Raw genomic sequence first — 16842 nt, 5'->3', positions numbered from 1 at the left:
AAGATCTTGTCTATTTATCCTATCCATGCCCCTCATGAATTTATAAACCTCCATAAGGTCACCCCTCAGCCTCCGATGCTCCAGGGAAAACTGCCCCAGCGTATTCAGCCCCTCCCTATAGCTCAAACCCTCCAATCTTGGCAACATCCTTGTAAATATATTCTGAACCCTTTTCAAGTTTCACAACATCCTTCCGATAGAGGGAGACCAGAATTGCACCCGTTATTCCAAATGTGGCCTAACCAAAGTTTTGTACATGCGCAATATGACCTCCCAACTCCTGTACTTGATGCACTGACCAATAAAGGCAATCATACCAAGTGCCTTCTTCACTATCCTATCTACCTGTGACTCCAGTTTCAAGGAGCTTTGAACTGCACCCCAAGGTCTCTTTGTTCAGGAAAACTCCCCATTTTGGTGAACAGTAGCTATCTTTGTTCAGCAGGAAGTGTTGAGCATGCGTGAGGATCATGGTGAGATGGCAGAGTGGGAGGGCCTTCAGGGTCCCAATGACCAAAAGAAAATCTTTGACCCATTGATTTTGTTCTCGCTTTGCCCAGAGAAGCTGGACACAGGCTGGGGGTTAACGACGGCCAATTTTAAAAATGGATTACACTAGAAGGCATGTGGGACCATCCTAATAACAAGAGAAATAGGAGCAGGATTAGCCAAGGCTGTATAAGGCTCTGGTCAGACTGCATTTGGAATACTGTGCACTGTTTTGAGTCTCCTATCTGAAGAAGGATGTGCTGGCTTTGCAGCAGATACAGGGGAGGTTTACAACAACGATCCTGGGGGTGAAGGGCTTGTTACACGAGGAGCAGTTGAGGAATCTGGGTGTGTACTTCCTGGGAGTTTAGAAGGATAAACTTCAGATCTCACTGAAACTTACAAAATACTGAGAGGTCGGCGTAGAGTGTACATCAAAAATGTTTCCCCTCGCAGGAGAGACTAGGACCGAAGGGCACAGTGAAGGAATAACCCTTTAGAACTGAGATGAGGAGAAATGTTTTCATTCAAAAGGTGGCGAATCTGTGGAATGCATCTCTGCAGAAGACTGTGAAGGGCAAGTCCCTGAGTGTATTTAAGACCGGGGGGATTAAGAATTATCGGGGGAAGGCAGGAGAATGGGGGTTGAGAAGCATATCAGCCATGATCGAATGGCAGAGCAGGCTCCAGTGCATGGGATGGCATATTTCTGCTCCTTTATCTTGTGGTCTTATTTGTCTCATTGTGCTGGATGCCACAGTGGTTAGGACTGCTACCCCACAGCACCGTGGATCCAGGTTCACTTCCACCCTCGGGCGTATTCTCCCTGTGTATGTGTAAGTTTCCTGCAGGTACTCCAGTTTCCTCCCACAGTCCAAAGGTACTGTGGATTGGCCATGCTAAATTGCCCATAGTATCGAGGAATGTGCAGGCTGGGTGGGATAGCCATGAGAAATGCGGGATTAGAGTTATAAGGTAGGGGACTGGGTCTAGGTGGGATACTTTTCCTTGACTGAAACGTCCGATTTCTGTCATCTCCTTTTCCAGAGATTTATACAGTTTGAAGGCGGCAGGAATATATTTTCCTGGTTTCTGATGTCTTCCCAGCTGCAGGCACCAGCAGGAGATTTGAAAACCGAGAGATTTTTTGGGAGGTGAGTAATTTTGAGCATTCGATTACAATTTTAATCTTTCTGTGCAGTGTTGTGGTTTCATAGCCCTGGGGCAGATGTGACTCCTTACTGTGGATCTGAATTCATGTCCATCTATTGCTCTATCTCACCTCTACCTACCATCTCTCAGCTGTTGTCCGACTACCTCTGCCTCTAATACTGGGTTTATTTGAACCTTCTTTTGTTGTTATTTCTGCAGATTTGTGTCTAAATGAGGTTTCCATTGCTGCATATCTTTTGTTAAATGCTGCTGATTTCCAGCTTTATCTTCCATGGTCAGGAATTGTTTGTCCTGCACTGGAAGTCATTTCTGCTTCTGAGCTAATATTGACCATTAGGTACTTGTTATGACACAAGGATGGCAAACCAAACCAAATTAGCCTCACTGTCACTGGATTCACAACGCAGTGAAACTGAAACATTGAATGACCATCAAAATTGTCCAAACGTTCCTAACCAGGCTTTGAGTAACACATCTTGGACACCAAATTTTTAACTTAAAGAGGAAATAACAATAACATGAGCAAACCAAAGATAAACAACCAGGCAATGTAATCAATGTCTCTGACTTGTACCCAGTGCGGGTAGACAATCCTTCATACGAAATTCCAAAATCTGAAAAGCTCTGAAATCCGAAGTTTTGTTCACGGAGTTTTTTTCTCATTAACAAGGTTGTTTGGCGTGCAAACAATTAATGCAACTCCACACCCACTCGACCCACGTCCCTCAGTTGTGACATAGCAGCATAGCCCAGCATTGACAGGCCATCAGTTCTGTCTCGGTGTTGGTAGTAATCACAGGTGGGTCTGCTGTTTGGTAATTATTTTCTGTGTTTTACTATGAAAATGTCATTTAACCCTTTATCCGAAAAATCCGAAAGATAGCTGGTTCCGAGGGTTTTGGATGTTCATAACCCCCACTTTCACCAATAGCTGTGCACAGTTAAGGAATAAATTAAACTGAAAATAAAAGAAATTAAAATTTTCAGTTCCGTAAACAGTCTCAAAAAATGGATGCCAAGCTTGTGTGCAATCCTTGGATAATGTGTTTCTCACATGCACGTAAAACTTGATTTAATTTCTAGGTCAGGACTGAACGTCAAGTTTCAGCAAACTTTCATATTTATTTACTTTTTTCCTATATACTATGGTTCTTTTTTCAGAACAATCAAAAGTTGATAACGGATAGAAAACTCGAGACAGAGCAGCCAGTCTAGAAGCCTCCAGGATCTCTCTGCACCTCCCTGACCTTGAACTGCTGCAGTCTGTGTGGTGAAGCTATTCCTAGATTGCTGTTCGGTAAGGGGTGACAGAATTTTCATCCAGTGATGATAAGGGACCAGTGATAAGTGTCAGTTATAATCAAATTTTAGACCAGTTAGCCTGATATTGATAGGGAAAATGCTAGAGTCTAACATTAAAGATTTAATAGCAGAACACTTGGGAAAACTGTGACAGGATTGGACAGAGTCAGCATGGATGCACGAAATGGAAAATCATGCTTGACATATCTACTGCAATTGAATCACAGAAAGTAGGAACTGGAATAGGCCATTGTGGCATTTGATCCTGCTCCATTATTCAGTACAATCATGGCTGATCATGCTACTCAGTGGTTTATTCCCACTTTTGCCGATCCACTTTGATCCCTTTAGCCTGCAGAACTATATCTGCCTTCTAATTGGCAAGGTTCAATGTTTTGGCTTTTACTGTTTTGTGGTAGAGATTTCTACAGGCTCACCACTCTGGGTAAAACATGCTTCCTCATCTCAGTGCTAAATGGCCTACCCCCACATCCTTAGACTGTGACTCCTGATTTAGGACTCTCCAGTCATTGAAGAACATCCTTCCGACATTTACCTTGTGACGTCCTGTTAAAAGTTATTGATTTCTGAGATCCTTCTTCATTCTTCTAAACTCCAGTGGGTTGAATCTTAACTGACCCAGTCTGTCTTCATACGATAGTCCCAGAAATTAGTCTAGTCAACCTGTATTGTACTCCCTTCATAGCCATAATTTCCTTCCTCAGGTATTCAAAGTGTGCTCTCAACAGGACCCTGTACAATTGCAGCAAGGTATATGTGCTCCTGTACTCAAATCCTCTTGCTATGAAGGCCAACATACCATTTGCTGCTTTCATTGCCTGCTGCATCTGCATGCTTACTTTCACCGACTTGTGTACAAGGACACTCGGGTCCTGCTGCGCTTCCCCCTTTCTTAACCTATCTGTCTTCCTGGTTTTATGATCAAACTGGATAACCTCACATCAATCTGCATTATCCTTTACCTGCCATACACTTTTACCCACTCGGCCAACTTCTCTAAATCACAGTGAACCATATTGGCATCCTCTTCCCAGTTCACTGTCCCACCCAGCTTCAAGTCATCTGCAAGCTTGGAGAGGTAAAAACAATGACTGCAGATGCTGGAAACCAGATTCTGGATCAGTGGTGCTGGAAGAGCACAGCAATTCAGGCAGCATCCGAGGACAGGCCAAATCGACGTTTCGGGCAAAAGCCCTTCATCAGGAATAAAAGCTTGGAGAGATGACATTTAAGTTTCCTCATCCAAATCATGAATATATATTGTGAATTGTTGAGGTCCAAGCATGGATCCTTGCAGTACTCCACTGGTCCCTGGCTGCCCCTCAAAAAACCTGTTTATTCCTACTCTTTATTGTCAGCCAATTCTCTATCCAAATGAGCATGCTCCTGCCAATCCCATGTGTGTTAATTTTCCATCCTAATCTCTTCTCTGGTACCTTTTTGAATGCCTTCTGAAAGCCCAAGGAAACCACATCTACTGCCTCTTTAACAATTCTGCAAGTTGCATTCTTGAAAAATTCCAGTAGATTTGTCAAGAATGATTTTTCATTTTGTGCATCCATGCTGACTCTGTCCAATCCTGTCACTGTTTTCCAAGTGTTCTGCTATTAAATCTTTAATATTAGACTCTAGCATTTTCCCTATCAATGTCAGGCTAACTGGTCTATAATTCCATGTTTTCTCTACCTACTTTTTTAAATACTGGGATTATATTAGCTACCATCCAAACCGTAGGAACTACTTCAGTCTATAGAATCTTGAAAGATGATAATGAATTTCCTCTATTTAGTTCAAACTGCTAGTTTGAGTGCGTCCACTTTATCTTGAGCCACTGTGTTAAGTACTCTGGGGAGTGGGGGGGTAGATTACCAGGTGCTGGGGATTTGTTGGTCTTTAATCCCATCAATTTCTCCACTTACGCTGATTTCCTTCAGTTCCTCTCAATGGACCATGCAAAAGAGGGCAAGGTGTGGCATTTTTAGTCAAGGACTGTATTACGGTTGCAGAAAGGATGTTTGAGGACTCATCTACTGAGGTGGTATGGGAAGAGGTTAGAAACTGGAAAGGAATGGTAACCCTGCTGGGAGTTTTCAAGAGGCCTCCAAATAGTTCCAGAGGTGTAGAAGAAAAGATAGCAAAGATAATTCTAGATAGGAGTGAGAGTAAAAGGGTGTCTTTAACTTTCCAAATATTGACTGGAAATACTATAGTTTGATGGGTCAGCTTTTTTTTCCAGTGTGTGCAGGATGGTTTCCTGACACAGTATGTAGACAGGCCAACAAGGGGCGAGGCCACATTGGATTTGGGTAATGAGCCTGGCCAGGTGTTAGATTTGGAGGTAGGTGAGCACTTTGGTGATAGTGACCACAATTCGGTTACGTTTACTTTAGTGATGCAAAGAGATCGGTATATACCGCAGGCCAGGAGTTATCGCTGGGGCAAAGGCAATTATGATGCAATTAGGCAAGATTTAGGATGTATAGGATGGGGAAGCAAACTGCAGGGGATGGGCACAATTGAAATGTGGAGCTTATTCAAGGAACAGCTACTGTGTGTCCTTGATAAGTATGTACCAGTCAGACAGGGAGGAAGTGGTCAAGTGAGGAAGCAGTGGTTTACTAAAGAGGTTGAATCTCTTGTTAAGAGGAAAAAGAAGGCTTATGTTTGGATGAGACACAAAGGCTCAGTTAGGGCACTTGGGGTCTACAAGTTAGCCAGGAAAGACCTAAAGAAAGAGCTAAGATGAGTCAGGAGGGGACATGAGAAGTCGTTGGCAGATAGGATCAAGGAAAACCTTAAAGCTTTCTATCGGTATATCAGGAATAAAAGAATGACTAGAGAAAGATTAAGGCCAATCGAGGATAGTAGTGGGAAGTTGTGTGGAGTCAGAGGAGATAGGGGAAGCGCGAAATGAATATTTTTCATTGTCTTTTTCCAGTGTGAATACCAGTGTTGTCAAGTTGAAAACAGAGATGCAGGCCACTAGACTGCACAGGATTGAGGTTCACAAGGAGGAGGGGTTTGCCGTTCTGCAAAGGGTGAGGATAGATAAGTCCCTTTGACCGGATGGGATTTATCATAGGATCCTCTGGGAAGCCAAGGAGGAGATTACAGAGCCTTTGGCTTTGATCTTTTATGTCATCATTGTGGAATAGTGCCAGAAGACTGGAGGATAGCAAATGTTGTCCCTTTGTTCAAGAAGGGGAGTAGAAACTCTAATCATAGACCAGTGAGCCTTACTTCGATTGTGGGTAAACTGTGAGAAAAGGTTATAAGAGATAGTATTTATAATCACTTCGAAAGGAATAAGTTGATTAGGGATGGTCAACATGGTTTTGTGAAGGGTAGGTTGTGCCTAGCAAACCTTATTTAGTTCTTTGAGAAGGTGACTAAACAGGTGGATGAAGGTAAAGCGATTGATGTGGCGTATGTGGATTTCAGTAAGGCATTTGATAAGGTTCCCCACGGTAGGCTATTGCACAAAATACGGAGGCATGGGATTGAGGGTGATTCAGCGGTTTGGATCAGCAATTGGCAAGCTGAAAGAAGACAGAGGGTGGTGGCTAATGGGAAATGTTCATCTTGGAGTTCAGTTACAAGTGGTGTACCGCAAGGATCTGGTTTGGGCCCACTGCTGTTTGTCATTTTTATAAATGAGGGCGTGGAAGGATGGGTTCATATATTTGTGGATAACACTAAAGTCGGTGGAGTTGTGGATAGTGCTGAAGCTTATTGCAAGTTATAGAGGGGCATAGATAAGCTGCAGAGCTGGGCTGAGAGGTGGCAAATGGAGTTTAATGTGGAAAATTGTGAGGTGGTTCACTTTGCAAGAAGCAACAGGAATGCAGAGTACTGTAATAATTGTAAGATTCTTGGTAGTGTAGATGAGCAGAGAGGTCTCAGTGCCCATGTACATAGATCCCTCAAAGTTGCCACCCAGGCTAATAGGGTTGTTAAGAAGGCATACCATGTGTTAGCTTTTATCGGTTGAGGGATTGAGTTTCGGAGCCATGAGGTCATGCTGCAGCTGTACAAAACTCTGGTGCTGCCACACTTGGATATTGCATACATTTCTGGACACCACATTATAGGAAGGATGTGGAAGCTTTGGAAAGGGTTCAGAGGAGATTTACTGGGATGTTTCCTGGTATGGAGGGATGGTCTTATGAGGAAGGACTGAGGGATTTGAGGCTGTTTTCATTAGAGAGAAGGCGAGAGGTGACTTAATTAAGACATATAAGATAATCAGAGGGTTAGATAGGGTGAACAGTGAGAGCCTTTTTCCTCGGATGGTGATGGCTAGCACAAGAGGACATAGCTTTAAATTGAGGTGTTTAGATATAGGACAGATGTCAGAGGTAATGTCTTTACTTAGAGTAGTAGGGTCATGGAATGTCCTGTCTGCAACTTTAAGGGCATTTAAATGGTCATTGGATAAACGTATAGGTAAAATGGAATTGTGTAGGATATACAGTAGTGCCTCGACTTATGAACTTAGTCTGTTCCGGGACCCGGTTCGCGAACCGAAAAATCCGCAAACTGAATCAATTTTTCCCATTGTTCGGATAGCGTAAGAATGCTTGGACGTAACAACGAACGCTGTTCGCAGCGCACGTGCCAAAGACGAACTGAATGAGATCACGTGGGGCCTGAGAGCTTTTGCGTTCAGCAAGCGCGTAGCAAAGCAGAACAATGAAACCACATGGTCGCACATGGGCTTTTTGCGTTTGTACCTTGAATTGCGTATGTACGTTGAAGCAAAATTTTACGTACAATCCTGTTCATAAACCGATTTGTTCGTGAACGGGGTCATTCATATGTCAAGGCGCTACTGTGTAGGTTTCAGATTGGTTCCACAGGTCAGTGAAGCATCGAAGGGCCTGAACTGTGCTGTTATATTCTGTGTGTCCCCCAACATTTTGGAAATGTTACTTGTCTCTCCCGTTGTGACGACAGAACAAACTTTATTGGTCTGCTATCTATTTGTTCGACACTATAACTATCCCTAACTCTGATTGTCAGGAACCTATGCTTGTTTCCGTTCATCTTTTTTTCTCTTTATATATTCTTGTTTCCCCTCTGAATCAATCTGTCTGTCATTCATTGCTAAAATCTGAACTGCTCCCAATCTTCAGATTTGCTGCTGTTTTTAGCTAATTTGTCCGCCTCTTCCTGGATTCATTACCATCCCTAATATTTCTTGGTAGCCACGGTGGGCCACCTTTCCTGTTTTACTTTCTGTCAGACAGGAATGAACAACTGTTGCAGTTCCTCCATGTGCTCTTTAAATGTTTGTCACCCTTTTAAATAATGTTCCCTAATTTGTTGTAGCCAGCTTGTGCCTTTACCAGTTCCATTTCCTCCCTTTAGATTGGAGTCCCTTGTCTTAGAATCAAGACTGTTATTCTTCATGGAGAATTCCATTACTCAGTTCTTCACTCTTCCGTAAGGGACCTCACAAAGTGAGATTGCCAATTATTCCATTCTCATTGCACAAACAAAGTTTTGAAATTAAATTGCCAATGTCCCTCAAGACCATGAAGTTCCTCTCTCATTAGAGAGAGTTAACCAGTGGTGCTTTAACTTGAGGGTCACCATCCCTCAGGCAAGGGGTAAGGTTAAGAATGTGGGATCTTCACAGTCACCTCAGTCGGTATAGGAAATGAGCCGTGGTTTGGCTTCATTCTGCATTGCAAAGCAACCATCCAACCAACTGAGCTAGCCTGCCTCCACCACTTAAATATCGTGCACTTTAGAATGGCCTGTCCTCTATTTGGTTCCTCAATGTGTTGATCCAGAAAACGATCTTATACACATTGAAGTAATTCCCCCTCTGTGGCATTGTTAATGATTGGATTTGCCCATTCCATATTTGGATCGAAGACACCCACAATAACCGGTGTATCTTTATTGCTTATGTCTCTAATTTCCAGTTTAATGTATGCTCCATGGAGTTCACGGACATGTTAGAAAACAATATTTTATACTGTGTCACATCATGTTTTGGGGCAGGTGACTAAATGTTTGGTCAAAAAAGAAGAATACAGGACATTGGTTGGGCCACTTTTGAAATATTGCGTGCAATTCTGGTCTCCCTCCCATGGAAACTTGAAAGGGTTCAGAAAAGCTCTACAAGAATGTTGCCAGGGTTGGAGGTTTTGAGTTGTAGGGAGAAGCTGAATAAACTGGGGCTGTTTTACATCATGTGTCAGAGGCTGGGGGGCGACATTATAGAGATTTATAAAATCATGAGGGGCATGGATAGGGTAAATAGACAATGTCTTTTCCGTGGGGTGGGGGAGTCCAGAACTAGAGGGCGTAGGTTTAGGGTGAGAGGGGAAAGAGACCTAAGGGGAAATCTTTTCACACAGAGGATGGTGCATGCATGGAATGAGCTACCAGAAGAAGTGATGGAGGATGGGACAATTGCAACATTTAAAAGGCATCTGGATGGGCATATGAATAGGAAGGGTTTAGAGGGATATGGGCCTAGTGCTGGCAAATGGGACTAGATTAATTTGGGATGTCTGGTTGGTATGGACGAGTTAGACCAAAGAGTCTGTTTCCATGCTCTACATCTCTATGACTCTAATTATCTTAAAGGAGGAAGAGGTTGAAGAGAGTCAAGGAGTGAGTTCCAGATCCTGATGCCCAGGAAATTGAAAGAACACCCACCATTGGTGGGTGGGGCGATTAATTGACCACATTCAAGAGCTGAAATTAGGCAAGTGCAGATATTTGAAGGATTGTGCAGCTGGAAGAGAGTTCAGGGATGGAAATGATCACTGTCATGGACGGATTTGAAAACAAGGCTAGGAAGTTTTAAATGTTATTGTTTTTCAACTGACATGTTTTTTCGGTCAGGGTGAGGTGAACAAGACTTAGTGTGAGTGAGCACGAGTGTTGGATGAGCTTGATTACAGGGAGATTGGAAGTGGGAAGTGGATCAGGAGTGTGTTTGGGTCATTCAGTTTCGAGGTTATAAAAGACTGGACGAGATTTTCAGTACATGGAGCTGACACTGTGCTGAAGTCTCACCAGTCACTGATGTGGAAATAGAACATCAAATTGAGATGCGTCGTTGTGGTCAAAAGCCTAGCCACAAGTCTGATATCCACTAATGTTGCAGACAGCCTGGTCAGACGGTTATTAGGGACAGAGATGCAGCTGGAGTTAGGAAGTTTGTAGCAGGGACTGAAGCCATTCGCTTTCAGTGAACAAAGGATCAGGTATAGGCCATTCAGCCAGTTGAGCCTGTTCCACCATTTAATGAAATCATGGCTAATCTGTGGTCTAACTCCATATACCCACCTTTGGAACATATCCCTGAACACCTTGGCTGAATGAAAGTTTATCTATCTCAGATTTAAAACAAACAACTGAGCATCGACAGCAGTTTTTGGAAGAGAGTTCCAAACCAGTTCAGTAGTGCTTCCTAACATCTGTCATGAACAGTCTAGCCCTAATTCTCAGACTATGCCCTCTAATTTGAGATTGGATTGGTGGAAATTTCTATTCATCTAGCAGTAGATGAAGCGACATTGTGTGACTTGGAGGGAGCTTCAAGGTGGTGATGGTTTCATATGCCTACTCTTCTGGTCCTTTGTGGTGATGGAGTGGCGAGTTTGGAAGGTTTTGTTAAAGTTCTGTTTGAGTAATCAACCTTCCATGTCTCACTTTCTCTCTCTCGCTTTCTCTCTCTCTCACACAGGAGGTGCACAAAGGCAAGGTCAACATTAGATTTGAGGTTAGAGAGGTCCATTCAGCAGTCTAATAACAGCAGAGAAGAAGCTGTTCCTGAGCCTGTGTGTGTCTGTTCAGGTTTCTGTATCTTCTGCCTGACGGAAGAGGTTGGAAGAGAGCATTACCGGGTGGGAGGGGTCTTTGATGTTGGCAGCCTTTCATGGCAACATGAAGTGTAGACCGACTCCATGGATGGAAGATTGGCTTCCATGATGCTCTGGGCTATGTGCACAACGTTCTGGCAATGCTGGATGGAGCAGTTGCTGTACCAAGCTGTCATGCCCCCAGCCAGAATGGTTTTTATACTGCATCTGTAAAAGTTATTTCCAGAGGAAGAAGAAGCGTTGTTGTGCTAATTTGACAGTTGCATCTGTGTGAGAAGTCCAGGATACATTGTGGGTTATTGGCGATCCTCTGAGCTTGACACACTCAACCCTCTCTACCTCAGCTCTGTTCTCGTAGGTAAGAGCATGTCCCCCTCCTTTTTGAAGTCAATGATCAGTTCTTTTATTTTGCTAACATTAAGAGAGGTTGTTACCATTGCATCATGCCATCTTATTTCTATATTCTCACTTATCATTGTTTGACAACCGGCCTACAATGGTAGTGTTGTCAGCGAGCTTGTAGTTTTAGACCATAAGACATAGGAGTAGAAGTAAGGCCATTCGGCCCATCGAGATCACTCTACCATTTGGTCATGGCTGAGGGGCATTTCAACGCCATTTGCCCGCACTCTTGCTGTATCCCTTAATTCCTTGTGAGACTAAGAATTTATCAATCTCTACCTTGAAGACATTTAACAGCCTGGCCTCCACTGTGCTCCGTGGCAATGAAGTCCACAGGCCCACCACTCTCTGGCTGAAGAAATGTCTCTTCATTTCCATTTTAAATTGACCCCCTCTAATTCTAAGGCTGTGCCCATGGATCCTAGTCTCCCCGCCTAATGGAAACACCTTCCCAGTGTCCACCCTTTCTAAGCCATGTATTAGCTTGTAAGTTTCTATTAGATGTCCCCATAACCTTCTAAACTCTAATGAATACAATCCCAGGAGTTTTGTGAGTGTACACTGAGTACAGTAAGGGGCTGAGTATACATCCTTGCGGAGTGGCAGTGTTAAGGATTATTGTGGAGGTGCTGTTGTTTATCCTCACTGTTGCAGTCTGTGGCTTAGGAAGCTGAGGATCCAGTTGCAGAGGGCAGAGCCGAGACCTAGATCTCAGAGTTTTGAGATTATTCTGGTAGAGGTGCTGGTGTTAGAGTGGAGCTGTAGTTGATGAGGAGGAACCTGACATAGGTGTCCTTGTTATCCAGATGTTCCAGGGAGGAATGCAGGCATATGGATATAGTGTCTATTGTGCTCCTGTTTCACCAGTAGGCAAATTGCAGGGATCGAGGCAGACTGGGAGGCTAGAGTTGATGTGGGCCATTTTTCAGCTACACAAATTTACCAGATTTCACAATCTGCTCTGACATTGGGAAAATATTACCGTCTGTTCTAGACGTTGGAATAACAGCGTTTAGAAATGCATTATGTAATCAAGCAATATCACCATGGTTTTGTGAAAGGGAATCATAGCTGTCAAGTTTGTTGAAATATTTCGAGGAGGTAACAAGAAGGTGTAATATATATGGATTTGAAAAAAAAATCAGTAAGGTATTGTTCATGAGACTACTTCAGAAGATAAGAACCCATTAACCCATATTGTTGGGGTATATATTAACATTGATCAAGGATTTGCTATCATAGAATCCCTACAGTGTGTGGAAACAGGCCAACTGGCCCAACAAGTCCACACGAACCCTCTGAAGAGTAACCCTTCAGACCCATTCCCCGACCCGATTACTCTACATTTACTCCTAACCTACACATCCCTGAACACTGTGGGCAATTTAGCATGACCAATTTACCTTTGGATTGTGGGAGGAAACCAGAGCACCTCGAGGAAAACCTGCAGACATGGAGAGAATGTGCAAACTCCACACAAGACAGTTTCCTGAGGTTGGTGCTGTGAGGCAGCAGTACTAACCACTGAGCCACCATGCCATCCCGTGACTAATGAGTTGAAGACAAGAGTTGAGATAAAGAAGACATTTTTGTGATGGAAAATTGTAACTTGTGGAGTCCCACCGGGATTAATACTAGGGCCATAATTATTTATAATATATACAAATGACGTGGATGACAGAAGTGATTTGTACTATTTCCAGGTGGGTAGATGGAGGCAAGTAGTGAGGATGACATAACGAGAGAAGACAGGGATAGAGACAGGTTAAACAAGCGGACAAAAACTCAGCAGATGGAAATACTGTGGGAAAGATAGATGTTTATGCATTTTGACTGGAAGATTAGCAGAGGTGAATATTATTTAAATGGAGTAAAACATTGCAGAAAGCTGCAGCGCAGAGGGAATTGTGGGTCCTTCTGCTTGAAAGATAGAAAGCTGGTATCCAAGTTGCTTGCTATGAAGAGAGGTTGAGTAGAACATAGAACAGTACAGCACAGAACAGGCCCTTCAGCCCACGATGTTGTGCCGACCACTGATCCTCATGTATGCACCCTCAAATTTCTGTGACCATATGTATGTCGAGGAGTCTCTTAAATGTCCCCAATGACCCTGCCTCCCAACTGCTGCTGGCAACACATTCCATGCTCTCACAACTCTGTGTAAAGAACCCGCCTCTGACATCCCCTCTATACTTTCCTCCAACCAGCTTAAAACTATGACCCCTCGTGTTAGTCATTTCTGCCCTGGGAAATAGTCTCTGGCTATCGACTCTATCTATGCCTCTCATTACCTTGTATCCCTCAATTAGGTCCCCTCTTCTCCTCCTTTTCTCCAATGAAAAAAGTCAGAGCTCAGTCAACCTCTCCTTATAAGATAAGCCCTCCAGTCCAGGCAGCATCCTGGTAAACCTCCTCTGAACCCGCTCTAAAGCATCCACATCTTTCTTATAATAGGGCGACCAGAACTGGATGCAGTATTCCAAGTGCGGTCTAACCAAAGTTTTATAGAGTTGCAACAAGATCTCACGACTCTTAAACTCAATACCCCTATTAATGAAAGCCAAAACACCATATGCTTTCTTAACAACCCTGTCCACTTGGGTGGCTATCTTAAGGGATCTATGTACCTGCACCCCAAGATCCCTCTGTTCCTCCAAACTACCAAGAATCCTATCCTTAATCCTGTACTCAGCTTTCAAATTCGACCTTCCAAAATGCATCACCTCGCATTTATCCAGGTTGAACTCCATCTGCCGCCTCTCAGCCCATCTCTGCATCCTGTCAATGTCCCGCTGCAGCCTACAACAGCCCTCTATACTGTCAATGACACCTCCAACCTTTTGTCATCTGCAAACTTGCTGACCCATCCTTCAATCCCCTCATCCAAGTCATTAATAAAAATTACAAACAATAGAGGCCTAAGGACAGAGCCCTGTGGAACACCACTCACCACAGACTTCCAGGCAGAATATTTTCCTTCTACTACCACTCGCTGTCTTCTGTTGGCCAGCCAATTCTGTATCCAGACAGCTATGTTCCCCTGAATCCCATTCCTCCTGACCTTCTGAATGAGCCTACCATGGGGAACCTTATCAAATGCCTTGCTAAAGTCCATATACACCACATCCACAGCTCGACCCTCATCAACCTTTCTAGTCACATCCTCAAAGAACTCGATAAGGTTTGTGAGGCATGACCTGTCCCTCACAAAGCCATGTTGACTGCATTTAATCAAGCCATGCTCTTCCAGATGGTCATAAATCCTATCCCTCAGAATCCTTTCTAACACCTTGCAGACGACAGACGTGAGACTTACTGGTCTGTAATTGCCGGGGATTTCCCTATTTCCTTTCTTGAAGAGAGGAATTACATTTGCCTCTCTCCAGTCCTCAGGTACGACTCCAGTGGAGAGCGAGGATGAAAAGATCTTCGCAAGTGGCGAAGCAATTGCATTTCTCGTTTCCCAAAGCAGCCGAGGACAAATCTGGTCCGGGCCTGGCGACTTGTCAATCTTAATGTTTGACAAAATTTTCAGCACATCAGCTTCCTCTATCTCTATCCATTTCAGCATGCACACCTGCTCTTCAAAGGTTTCATTCACTACAAAGTTTGTTTCTTTCGTAAAGACAGAAGCAAAAAACTCATTTAGGGCTTCCCCTACCTCCTCAGACTCCACACACAAATTCCCTATGCTATCCCTGATCGGGCCTACTCTTTCTTTGGTCATTCTCTTATTCCTCACGTAAGTGTAAAATGCCTTTGTGTTCTCCCTAATCCGTTCTGCCAAGCCTTTCTCGTGCCCCCTCCTGGCTCTCCTCAGACCATTTTTAAGCTCCTTCCTTGCCTGCCTGTAATCCTGTAGAGCTGAGCTTGACCTTAGCTTCCTCCACCTTATGTAAGCTACCTTTTTCCTTTTGACGAGAAGCTCCACTGCTCTCGTCATCCAAGGTTCCTTTATCTTACCACTTCTTGCCTGTCTCAGAGGGACATATTTATTCATCACTTGCAACAACTGTTCCTTAAACAGTCTTCACATGTCTATAGTGCCTTTACCATGGAACAATTGCTCCCAGTCCATGCTTCCTAACTCATGTCTAATTGCATCATAGTTTCATCTTCCCCAATTAAATATCCTCCCATTTTGCCTAATCCTGTCCTTCTCCATAGCTATGTAGAATGTGAGGCAGTTGTGGTCACTATCACAAAAATGCTCTCCCACACAAGATCTGATACCTGCCCCGGCTCGTTTCCGAGCACCAAGTCTAGAATGGCCTCTCCCCTCGTCGGCCTATCAACGTACTGAGTTAGGAAACCCTCCTGAACACACTTTACAAAAACAGCTCCATTCAAATCTTCTGCTTGAAGGAGGTTCCAATCAATATTGGGAAAGTTAAAGTCACCCATTACAACAACCCTACTACGTCCACACTTTTCCAAAATCTGCCGAGCTATACTTTCTTCCATCTCCCTGCTGCTATTGGGGGGCCTGTAGTAAACCCCTAAAGTGGTGACTGCTCCCTTGCTGTTCCTAATTTCCACCCATACTGACTCGGTAGGCAGATCTTCCTCGACAATGGAAGCTTCTGTAGCTGTGATACCCTCTCTGATTAGTAGTGCTACACCCCCTCCTCTTTTTTTTCCCCCCCCTCCCTATTCTTTTTAAATGCTCTAAACCCTGGAACAGCCAGCAACCATTCCTGCCCCTGAGAAACCCATGTCTCAGCACAACATCATAGCACCAGGTACTGATCCATGCTCTAAGTTCGTCACTTTTATTTCTGATACTCCTTGCGTTAAAGCAAACACACTTTACTGATACCTTGGTTCCTTGCCAGGAAAATCCTTCCCACTAGCTGGTCTACCTCTTGCTCCTGCCTCATCTGCATCAACTCTCATCTCAGGTATACAGCTCAGGTTCCCACCCCCCTGCCATACTAGTTTAAACCCTCTCGAACTACTCGTGCAAAACTTCCACCCAGGACATTGGTCCCCTTCCAGTTCAGATGCAACCCGTCCTTCTTGTACAGGTCCCACCTTCCCCAGAAGGCATCCCAATTATCTACATATCTGAAGCCCTCCCTCCTACACCAGCTGCGCAGCCACGTATTAAGCTGCACCCTCTCCCTGTCCCTCACCTCGCTATCTCGTGGCACCAGTAGTAAACTAGAGAACACTACTCTGTTCGTCCTGCTTTGCAGCTTCCATCCTAACTCCCTGAAATCACTTTTTATATCCTCGATCCTTTTCCTGGCTATATCATTAGTGCCAATATGTAACAAGATTTCTGGCTGTTCGCCCTCCCCTTTTAGAACCTTATACACCCGATCGGAGACGTCCCGGACCCTGGCACCAGGGAGGCAACAGAGTAGGATAGGTTTATTTTCACTAGAAAAAAAGGAGATTGAGGGGGGACCTGATTGAGGTTTACAAAATCATGAAGGGTATAGACAGGGTGGATAGAGACAAGCTTTTTCCCAGGGTGAAGGATTCAATAACGAGAGATCATGCTTTCAAGGTGAGAGGTGGAAAGTTTAACGGGGATACACACGGCAGGTACTTCACACAGAGGGTGGTGGGCATTTGGAACACGTTGCCAGCAGAGGTGGTA

The 16842-nt window shown here is 44.1% G+C and overlaps 1 protein-coding gene across 5 annotated transcripts in view; it reads left to right on the top strand.

Moving 5' to 3' along the window:
• LOC122543928 (uncharacterized) overlaps positions 1–16842 on the top strand; it is a 64949-nt gene that overhangs the window by 45045 nt on the left and 3062 nt on the right. For 3 of the 5 annotated variants that reach the window (XM_087983644.1, XM_087983645.1, XM_087983643.1), the window contains exons 2-3: positions 1537–1643; positions 2824–2959. The gene's annotated coding sequence lies outside the window, so the exon portion shown is untranslated. Of the gene's footprint in view, positions 1–1536; positions 1644–2332; positions 2462–2823; positions 2960–10696; positions 11191–16842 lie in introns of all 5 variants that reach the window. The other 2 variants (XM_087983647.1, XM_087983646.1) reach the window with 2 other exon arrangements.

Source organism: Chiloscyllium plagiosum, unplaced genomic scaffold (assembly GCF_037043375.1).
Source record: "Chiloscyllium plagiosum isolate Xiang-an unplaced genomic scaffold, Cpla_swu_hap1 HiC_scaffold_46, whole genome shotgun sequence".
Classification (NCBI taxonomy): domain Eukaryota; kingdom Metazoa; phylum Chordata; class Chondrichthyes; order Orectolobiformes; family Hemiscylliidae; genus Chiloscyllium; species Chiloscyllium plagiosum.
The sequence above is the reverse complement of the archived record's forward strand: the minus strand, read 5'-3'. Positions and strand labels throughout refer to the sequence as shown.